Source organism: Cherax quadricarinatus, chromosome 9 (assembly GCF_038502225.1).
Source record: "Cherax quadricarinatus isolate ZL_2023a chromosome 9, ASM3850222v1, whole genome shotgun sequence".
Classification (NCBI taxonomy): domain Eukaryota; kingdom Metazoa; phylum Arthropoda; class Malacostraca; order Decapoda; family Parastacidae; genus Cherax; species Cherax quadricarinatus.
In genome coordinates, this window is record NC_091300.1 from 12,716,535 (window position 1) to 12,727,781 (window position 11,247).

Sequence of the window (11,247 nt, forward strand, 5' to 3'; positions counted from 1 at the left end):
ACTTAACTCTTCTAACACTGTACTTAACTCTTCTAACACTGTACATCACTCTCCTAACACTGTACTTAACTCTTCTAACACTGTACTTAACTCTTCTAACACTGTACATCACTCTCCTAACACTGTACTTAACTCTTCTAACACTGTACTTAACTCTTCTAACACTGTACATCACTCTCCTAACACTGTGCCTCACTCTCCTAACACTGTACATCACTCTCCTAACATTGTACTTAACTCTTCTAACACTGTACTTAACTCTTCTAACACTGTACATCACTCTCCTAACACTGTACTTAACTCTTCTAACACTGTACTTAACTCTTCTAACACTGTACATCACTCTCCTAACACTGTGCCTCACTCTCCTAACACTGTACATCACTCTCCTAACACCGTACTTAACTCTTCTAACACTGTACTTAACTCTTCTAACACTGTACATCACTCTCCTAACACTGTACTTAACTCTTCTAACACTGTACTTAACTCTTCTAACACTGTACATCACTCTCCTAACACTGTACCTCACTCTCCTAACACTGTACATCACTCTTCTAACACTGTACATCACTCTCCTAACACTGTACTTAACTCTTCTAACACTGTACTTAACTCTTCTAACACTGTACATCACTCTCCTAACACTGTACCTCACTCTCCTAACACTGTACATCACTCTCCTAACACTGTACATCACTCTCCTAACACTGTACATCACTCTCCTAACACTGTACTTAACTCTTCTAACACTGTACTTAACTCTTCTAACACTGTACATCACTCTCCTAACACTGTACCTCACTCTCCTAACACTGTACATCACTCTCCTAACACTGTACATCACTCTCCTAACACTGTACATCACTCTCCTAACACTGTACTTAACTCTTCTAACACTGTACTTAACTCTTCTAACACTGTACCTCACTCTCCTAACACTGTACTTAACTCTTCTAACACTGTACTTAACTCTTCTAACACTGTACATCACTCTCCTAACACTGTACTTAACTCTTCTAACACTGTACTTAACTCTTCTAACACCGTACTTCATTCTCCTAACACTGTACTTCACTCTTCTAACTTCTTATTAATTCATTAAATTCTCATGAACATTTAAACAATATAGCAAGTCCTATAACCAGTTTATTGTAAGTTATATCCAGTCTGTCCTAGACGTTTTACAAAACTGCGATCATTCCCACGCACGATATAGACAGATCATGTAATGTAAGATTGTGCAACGCCAGGACAAATAAACTTTACTTTAATTACTCTGTTTTACTTTACCTTCGTACTTAAGAATATAGAAGAAATGCGACACAGAGAGCGAGGATGAAAATTTTGTGTTATATCAAAATTCAGAACGTTTCTGTATTTTCAGATTGCATATTTGTGAATTATTATGTGCGCAAATTACCTGCATGAGGTTTACAGTGCATTAACTGAATTATTACCTGCAAGTAATTTGGGTGAGGTAGGTGGGACTTAGTCACAGTAGGTCTCAGAACTGTCACTCCCTCGATGCCCACTTCATCACCACTCACAAAAAGCTAGACCTGACATTAAATTAATAATTACAATATTAAAACCAGATACTCTGGTAAAGTGGGTACACAATATAATTATTGTACATAAATTATAATAGTGTTATTAGAAAGGAAATTCGTATTACCTACAAACCTGTGCCAGTGTGATATAGTTATTAAAAGGACAGGTTGAACATTGAGTCATCACCTGAGCAAATACGTTCAGAAATCAGTGAAAGTCTAAAGATTCGCACCGAGACTAGTCCATGAGCTAATGGTATTAACATACGGCAAGCAGACTAAATATTTAATTAAGCCTTATAGGACTGGAGGTCAGATAAAATCTAGGAAAATATATTTCTAATTTACATGATACGTAGAGGGCTAGGCAGGGCGGATAGACTGAGAGGAGGGGACTAGGTCAAACACTCATGAACAGAAGACGTAATTGAATCAGAGGGATGTCAGGAAGTACTTCTTCACACTAGAGGGAGATTAGGAAGTTGAATGATCTGGAGGAGGAAGTGTAAGCAGTCTCCGTGTGAAGTTTTGAGCAGGTATGAGTGAGTCCGTCTAACAAGAAGACTGTATAACTGAGAGGCGGACCAAGATTCGACCCCCAGCAGCCACATCCAGGAAAGTACAATTAGGTAAACACACACACACATTCCAGTGAAAGGCTAGACCAGGAGCTATGCATCGACCCCTGCAACCACTTATACATCAGTACACACACACATTTACCGCGCTTAGTTAACACAATACAGACTGGGATGTGAGGACGTTATGGACATCTTTGGTGACTGATCAAAATCATGTGTTGCCTTGCTTCACAACGCTTAACCTTGTCTTCAATTATGCGGTAAAGTTTGAAGGATTGATTGTAATGTTGACAGTGGTGGCCAAGCAACGGTGCTCTGGTCTACATGTTGTTGACGACGGCACCAGTTACTCAGTCTACTCCCTAATTCATTCCGTAGTTGACGCCCACTCACATTAGTTCTACTAGCTAGCCAAGGTGAGCTGACTCCAGACTTCACAACAACAACAAAAAACTAAAGGTAGTTGTTACATAAGATTATTTACAGTGTCAAGTCAGACTTATTTTATTTATTATCACTTGTGTACAGGAACAGGACAAAAAAATCTACTGTATATATATATATATATATATATATATATATATATATATATATATATATATATATATATATATATATATATATATATATATATATATATATATGTCGTGCCGAATAGGCAGAACTTGCGATCTTGGCTTAAATAGCAGCGCTCATCTTGCCATATAGGACAAGTGAAAATTTGTGTATGCAATAATTTGGTCAAAATCATTCTGAACCTAACGAAAAAAATATATTTCACTGTGTTTGTTCAGTATTAAATTACTGTAAACAAATCTAAAATATATTTAGTTGGGTTAGGCTAAAATAAATTGCGCTTGTTATAATAAGGTTAGGTAAGTTTTCTAAGTTCCTTTTGGTGCAAAATTATAAATTTTTACATCAACATTAATGAAAAAAATATATCTTTAAACGTATAAGAGAAAATTTTAGAAAAGGCTTAATTTTAAATGAGTTCTTGCTAATTGACCAGTTTTACATATTCGGCACGACATATATATATATATACATATATATATATATATATATATATATATATATATATATATATATATATATATATATATATATATATATATATATATATATATATATATTATTATTTTTTATTTTTATTATCACACTGGCCGATTCCCACCAAGGCAGGGTGGCCCGAAAAAGAAAAACTTTCACCATCATTCACTCCATCACTGTCTTGCCAGAAGGGTGCTTTACACTACAGTTTTTAAACTGCAACATTAACACCCCTCCTTCAGAGTGCAGGCACTGTACTTCCCATCTCCAGGACTCAAGTCCGGCCTGCCGGTTTCCCTGAACCCCTTCATAAATGTTACTTTGCTCACACTCCAACAGCACGTCAAGTATTAAAAACTATTTATCTCCATTCACTCCTATCAAACACGCTCACGCATGCCTGCTGGAAGTCCAAGCCCCTCGCACACAAAACCTCCTTTACCCCCTCCCTCCAACCTTTCCTAGGCCGACCCCTACCCCGCCTTCCTTCCACTACAGACTGATACACTCTTGAAGTCATTCTGTTTCGCTCCATTCTCTCTACATGTCCGAACCACCTCAACAACCCTTCCTCAGCCCTCTGGACAACAGTTTTGGTAATCCCGCACCTCCTCCTAACTTCCAAACTACGAATTCTCTGCATTATATTCACACCACACATTGCCCTCAGACATGACATCTCCACTGCCTCCAGCCTTCTCCTCGCTGCAACATTCATCACCCACGCTTCACACCCATATAAGAGCGTTGGTAAAACTATACTCTCATACATTCCCCTCTTTGCCTCCAAGGACAAAGTTCTTTGTCTCCACAGACTCCTAAGTGCACCACTCACTCCTTTTCCCTCATCAATTCTATGATTCACCTCATCTTTCATAGACCCATCCGCTGACACGTCCACTCCCAAATATCTGAATACGTTCACCTCCTCCATACTCTCTCCCTCCAATCTGATATCCAATCTTTCATCACCTAATCTTTTTGTTATCCTCATAACCTTACTCTTTCCTGTATTCACCTTCAATTTTCTTCTTTTGCACACCCTACCAAATTCATCCACCAATCTCTGCAACTTCTCTTCAGAATCTCCCAAGAGCACAGTGTCATCAGCAAAGAGCAGCTGTGACAACTCCCACTTTGTGTGTGATTCTTTATCTTTTAACTCCACGCCTCTTGCCAAGACCCTCGCATTTACTTCTCTTACAACCCCATCTATAAATATATTAAACAACCACGGTGACATCACACATCCTTGTCTAAGGCCTACTTTTACTGGGAAAAAATTTCCCTCTTTCCTACATACTCTAACTTGAGCCTCACTATCCTCGTAAAAACTCTTCACTGCTTTCAGTAACCTACCTCCTACACCGTACACTTGCAACATCTGCCACATTGCCCCCCTATCCACCCTGTCATACGCCTTTTCCAAATCCATAAATGCCACAAAGACCTCTTTAGCCTTATCTAAATACTGTTCACTTATATGTTTCACTGTAAACACCTGGTCCACACACCCCCTACCTTTCCTAAAGCCTCCTTGTTCATCTGCTATCCTATTCTCCGTCTTACTCTTAATTCTTTCAATTATAACTCTACCATACACTTTGCCAGGTATACTCAACAGACTTATCCCCCTATAATTTTTGCACTCTCTTTTATCCCCTTTGCCTTTATACAAAGGAACTATGCATGCTCTCTGCCAATCCCTAGGTACCTTACCCTCTTCCATACATTTATTAAATAATTGCACCAACCACTCCAAAACTATATCCCCACCTGCTTTTAACATTTCTATCTTTATCCCATCAATCCCGGCTGCCTTACCCCCTTTCATTTTACCTACTGCGTCACGAACTTCCCCCACACTCACAACTGGCTCTTCCTCACTCCTACAAGATGTTATTCCTCCTTGCCCTATACACGAAATCACAGCTTCCCTATCTTCATCAACATTTAACAATTCCTCAAAATATTCCCTCCATCTTCCCAATACCTCTAACTCTCCATTTAATAACTCTCCTCTCCTATTTTTAACTGACAAATCCATTTGTTCTCTAGGCTTTCTTAACTTGTTAATCTCACTCCAAAACTTTTTCTTATTTTCAACAAAATTTGTTGATAACATCTCACCCACTCTCTCATTTGTTCTCTTTTTACATTGCTTCACCACTCTCTTTTTCTCCATATACTCTTCCCTCCTTGTATCACTTCTACTTTGTAAAAACTTCTCATATATGCTAACTTTTTCTCCCTTACTACTCTCTTCACATCATCATTCCACCAATCGCTCCTCTTCTCTCCCGCACCCACTTTCCTGTAACCACAAACTTCTGCTGAACACTCTAACACTACATTTTTAAACCTCCCCCATACCTCTTCGACCCCATTGCCTATGCTCTCATTAGCCCATCTATCCTCCAGTAGCTGCTTATATCTTCCCCTAACTGCCTCCTCTTTTAGTTTATAAACCTTCACCTCTCTCTTCCCTGATGCTTCTATTCTCCTTGTATCCCATCTACCTTTTACTCTCAGTGTAGCTACAACTAGAAAGTGATCTGATATATCTGTGGCCCCTCTATAAACATGTACATCCTGAAGTCTACTCAACAGTCTTTTATCTACCAATACATAAACCAACAAACTACTGTCATTTCGCCCTACATCATATCTTGTATACTTATTTATCCTCTTTTTCTTAAAATATGTATTACCTATAACTAAACCCCTTTCTATACAAAGTTCAAGTAGGTAAAATGAAAGGGGGTAAGGCAGCCGGGATTGATGGGATAAAGATAGAAATGTTAAAAGCAGGTGGGGATATAGTTTTGGAGTGGTTGGTGCAATTATTTAATAAATGTATGGAAGAGGGTAAGGTACCTAGGGATTGGCAGAGAGCATGCATAGTTCCTTTGTATAAAGGCAAAGGGGATAAAAGAGAGTGCAAAAATTATAGGGGGATAAGTCTGTTGAGTATACCTGGTAAAGTGTATGGTAGAGTTAAATTCTTGAATTTACACATTCATATTCTCTTTTCTCCTTCCATAACTGATCATTTAACATTACTGCTACCCCTTCCTTTGCTCTAACTCTCTCAGATACTCCAGATTTAATCCCATTTATTTCCCCCCACTGAAACTCCCCTACCCCCTTCAGCTTTGTTTCGCTTAGGGCCAGGACATCCAACTTCTTTTCATTCATAACATCAGCAATCATCTGTTTCTTGTCATCCGCACTACATCCACGCACATTTAAGCATCCCAGTTTTATAAAGTTTTTCTTCTTCTCTTTTTTAGTAAATCTCTACAGGAGAAGGGGTTACTAGCCCATTGCTCCCGGCATTTTAGTCGCCTCATACGACACGCATGGCTTACGGAGGAAAGATTCTTTTCCACTTCCCCATGGACAATAGAAGAAATAAAGAAGAACAAGAGCTATTTAGAAAAAGGAGAAAAACCTAGATGTATGTATATATATATGCATGTGCGTGTCTGTGAAGTGTGACCAAAGTGTAAGTAGGAGTAGCAAGATATCCCTGTTATCTAGCGTGTTTATGAGACAGAAAAAGAAACCAGCAATCCTACCATCATGCAAAACAGTTACAGGTTTTTGTTTCACAGTCATCTGGCAGGACGGTAGTACTTCCCTGGGTGGTTGCTGTCTACCAACCTACTACTACTATATATATATATATATATATATATATATATATATATATATATATATATTTATATACATATATATATATATATATATATATATATATATATATATATATATATATATATATATATATATATATATATATATATATATATATATATATATATATATATATATATATATATATATATATATATATATATATATATCTTGGCCCTAAGATGCATCAGCCGTAAAATTTTAAGTCGTTCAGAAGAGGTAAGCTGAAATTTATTTGACATGATTTAACGGGAATAAATACTCACACTATTTTGTAAATAAAATCGTCAAGTCTGATCTCTGAATTTCACTCTCCGCCGTCGTCGCAATTTTTGTGGCACCTTTTGTGAAGGTTAGAAGCTGTGCCACTGAGGAAGTTATCTGAATTATGCCAGGATGCTGGGACTGTCTCAAAAAACTTTGGTCAGAGATGGGTTCACTATACGTCCCGTTTTGACCGGGGTTGTTCCAGTTTGAAAATCCTGTCCAGAAGTCCCGGTCAGTTTGTCATTTTTGTCCCGGACAGAAACATCGCTGATGAACAACGTAAGAGTCTTAGGGAAGAGGTAGAATGACTGAATCTACAATAAAAAGGCTGATTTACTGCAAAACAAACACTGATCTCAGTTGCAGAGAATTTTATAAGAATAAAAATCATTAGTAAAGGAGATTCATTCTAGTGAAAAATACGAACAGTTCTTCAGAGTGATTCAGTATTGTCTGCTTTTCTTCTTTTTCATTCTGTGGTCCTTAATTGAGAAATTCTTATATTTTAGCCCTTCTTTGTTTGCATTAAAGAAAATATGTATAATTTTTTTTGAAAACCTTTAAATTATCCCTGTTTGTGTCAAAGAAATTATGATAAGGCTAGTCAGAGCGCACATGAACATGACAATTGTTCCAAGAATTTAGTCCTGATTACCGTACACAAATGCTGAAAGTTTGCAGTGGATTGGATGAGACGTCTCAGGTTATGAGGGAATTAAAATCGATAAGATGGGGTAGAAAAAAAATCAAGCAGGTTCTCATACCTAATAATAATAATAATAATAATAATAATAATAATAATAATAATAATAATAATAATAATAATAATAATAGCCCTGCTTGTGTGCCAAGAGGTGTAGAACTTGACACTTGACAGACTAGGCTGTAATACCCATCTATTGACGTCATCAGGATGTTATAAAATATATATAATTAACATTGGTAAACAACTTAAACACATGACTAACAACATGTTGGGTAGTGAGTGGGGGAGTAATTTACACTTGTGAGGTAGGAAAAAACAAAAGAGGGAGGAAGAAACGGGGCGCATGTAGGTGATCAGTTCACACTTGGAGAGGAATGAAAGAAAAAGAGGTAAATATGGAATGTACTGGAGTTAGTAGGGAGAACGAACACCTGCTGACTGTAGTACGAGGTACTGGGGTTCTAACTTGCTGATTTGCGTTCACTGGTTCACTCTCAGCTGCTAACTCAGCATGTTAGCTTCTAATAACCGGTTGTATAGGTTCCTGCTTTCTTGGACACTATCGTACCTACTCCTGACACCGTGTTTAGGGGGTTTGCTTCCAATACTTCCCCATCCAGCTTGCTACGCATAGTTAGGCATGACCAGGACCCCAATGAATATAAATTACCTAGACTTTTCGGGTTATCCTAGGTAAGTTACACATACGTAAGATAATTGTAATCATCCAAACCAGTGTAACCGGACCTAAATCTTACTAATCAGCATACAACTAGACACGTACCGTTTGACGTGTTTGTGGGTCATCGATCCGAGTTAAATTTTCTGCTGTGAACCTTTGTGTTTCTCACCCTTACATCCTGCCAGTGTCCACCCTAAATTATCTTCCCAGCTTCCTTTTTCTTCTAGGGTTGTTAGGTTTAGTTTCACCTCATAACTGATATTATACCAGCCTTGTGACTAATCTAGTTGCAGACATTTACACCCTTTTCAAAAGTTTTGTTGTCATCAGAACTACTAGGCTCACCCTTATCACGGGAGGGAATAAAACTACTAGGCTCACCCTTATCACGGGAGGGAATAAAACTACTAGGCTCACCCTTATCACGGGAGGGAATAAAACTACTAGGCTCACCCTTATCACGGGAGGGAATAAAACTACTAGGCTCACCTTTATCACGGGAGGGAATAAAACTACTAGGCTCACCCTTATCACGGGAGGGAATAAAACTACTAGGCTCACCCTTATCACGGGAGGAAATAAAACTACTAGGCTCACCCTTATCACGGGAGGAAATAAAACTACTAGGCTCACCACTGCTACGGGAGGAAATAAAACTACTAGGCTCACCCTTATCACGGGAGGGAATAAAACTACTAGGCTCACCACTACTACAGGAGGAAATAAAACTACTAGGCTCACCCTTATCACGGGAGGAAATAAAACTACTAGGCTCACCACTACTACGGGAGGAAATAAAACTACTAGGCTCACCACTACTACGGGAGGAAATAAAACTACTAGGCTCACCCTTATCACGGGAGGGAATAAAACTACTAGGCTCACCACTACTACGGGAGGAAATAAAACAACTAGGCTCACCTCCATCACGAGAGGAAATAAAACAACTAGGCTCACCCCATCACGAGAGGAAATAAAACAACTAGGCTCACTCCATCACGGGAGGAAATAAAACTACTAGGCTCACCCCCATCACGGGAGGAAATAAAACAACTAGGCTCACTCCATCACGGGAGGAAATAAAACAACTAGGCTCACTCCATCACGGGAGGAAATAAAACTACTAGGCTCACTCCATCACGGGAGGAAATAAAACAACTAGGCTCACTCCATCACGGGAGGAAATAAAACTACTAGGCTCACTCCATCACGGGAGGAAATAAAACAACTAGGCTCACTCCATCACGGGAGGAAATAAAACAACTAGGCTCACTCCATCACGGGAGGAAATAAAACAACTAGGCTCACTCCATCACGGGAGGAAATAAAACAACTAGGCTCACTCCATCACGGGAGGGAATAAAACAACTAGGCTCACTCCATCACGAGAGGAAATAAAACTACTAGGCTCACCTCACCGGAGGAAATAATTAATCTTTCGCTGTTTACAAGTATTTAAGTGTGGGTAGGTAATATCGTTATACATGAAGGCTACAACAATCCCGGGATATTCCTTACATGTTCTTGATTCAACAAACTGGATCAAATACTTGATCATAGATCTATGGGTTTAGTGCTTTCCCGTGAATATAAGGAAGAGATGGAGTGAGAGCAGGAGAGAAAGAGTGAGAGCAGGAGGGAGGGAGGGAGGGAGAGAGGGAGAGCAGGAGGGAGGTTGTAGCTATCAGGAGAGACATGTGAGTAGAATAGCGTGGCACCCTGGAGGCTGGCCAGTACTAGGTGAACATCGTACGAGTGTTGATCCACCTTCATCTTATCTCCGACACAGCCTATTGCAACCTTCACCTTCATCTCCACCCCATCATCATCTCTGGCACCTCCTACCGCAGCCTCCACTTTTATCTCTGGCACCTCCTACCGCAGCCTCCAGCTAAGAAGACACTCACCACCACCACTATCATCAAGGTGATTCTCATACACCCTGGATGTTGTTTTTGTGTGGAAAACTTCGTGGTGTGGAACTCAGGACGAACTAAGCGAGGACCAGTTGTCAAAATACTCAAAATCTAAACGTGAGTTTGTCAGCTTCCACAACGGCCGCAACAGATCTGTTTTGCTATTTATTCGTTATTAGAAAGATCATTAATAATATAATTTATATGAAGCACTAAAGCCACGTGGGTTTTTCAGTGACAGGAATACAGGAAGTTCGATCACTTAAGTGCTAGACAGATACGATAACCTTCCCAAGGAATATTATTGAAGCATCGGCCCGTGTGAGATGCGACACAAGTTCGCATTATTGTCCCTTGCTTGAAGTGCGCCTCTACCTCAGTGCCAAGTAAATAATTATAAAATCACTGTTCATTATAAGCAGCTTAATGCCGTAGAAAGTTCCTTGATTCACTCATCTTTGTTTTGCAATCTCACATTAATTTTTGTTGAAGCTACTACTTTCATTGTATTGCTATATAGAGTGGGTGGTGTGGTGTAGCTTCAAACAAACACACTCTCACAGATGACATGTAAGTAGCTCCTTGAGGCGTTCACAAATAATGTTAAATTTTAAGATGTAATAAGATGTACAGGGGTTAAGAGAGTGTGGCAGCTTCCAGCACTGCTCCAGCACTGCTCCAGCACTGCTCCAGCGCTGCTCCAGCACTGCTCCAGCACTGCTCCAGCACTGCTCCAGCACTGCTCCAGCACTGCTCCAGCACTGCTCCAGCACTGCTCCAGCACTGCTCC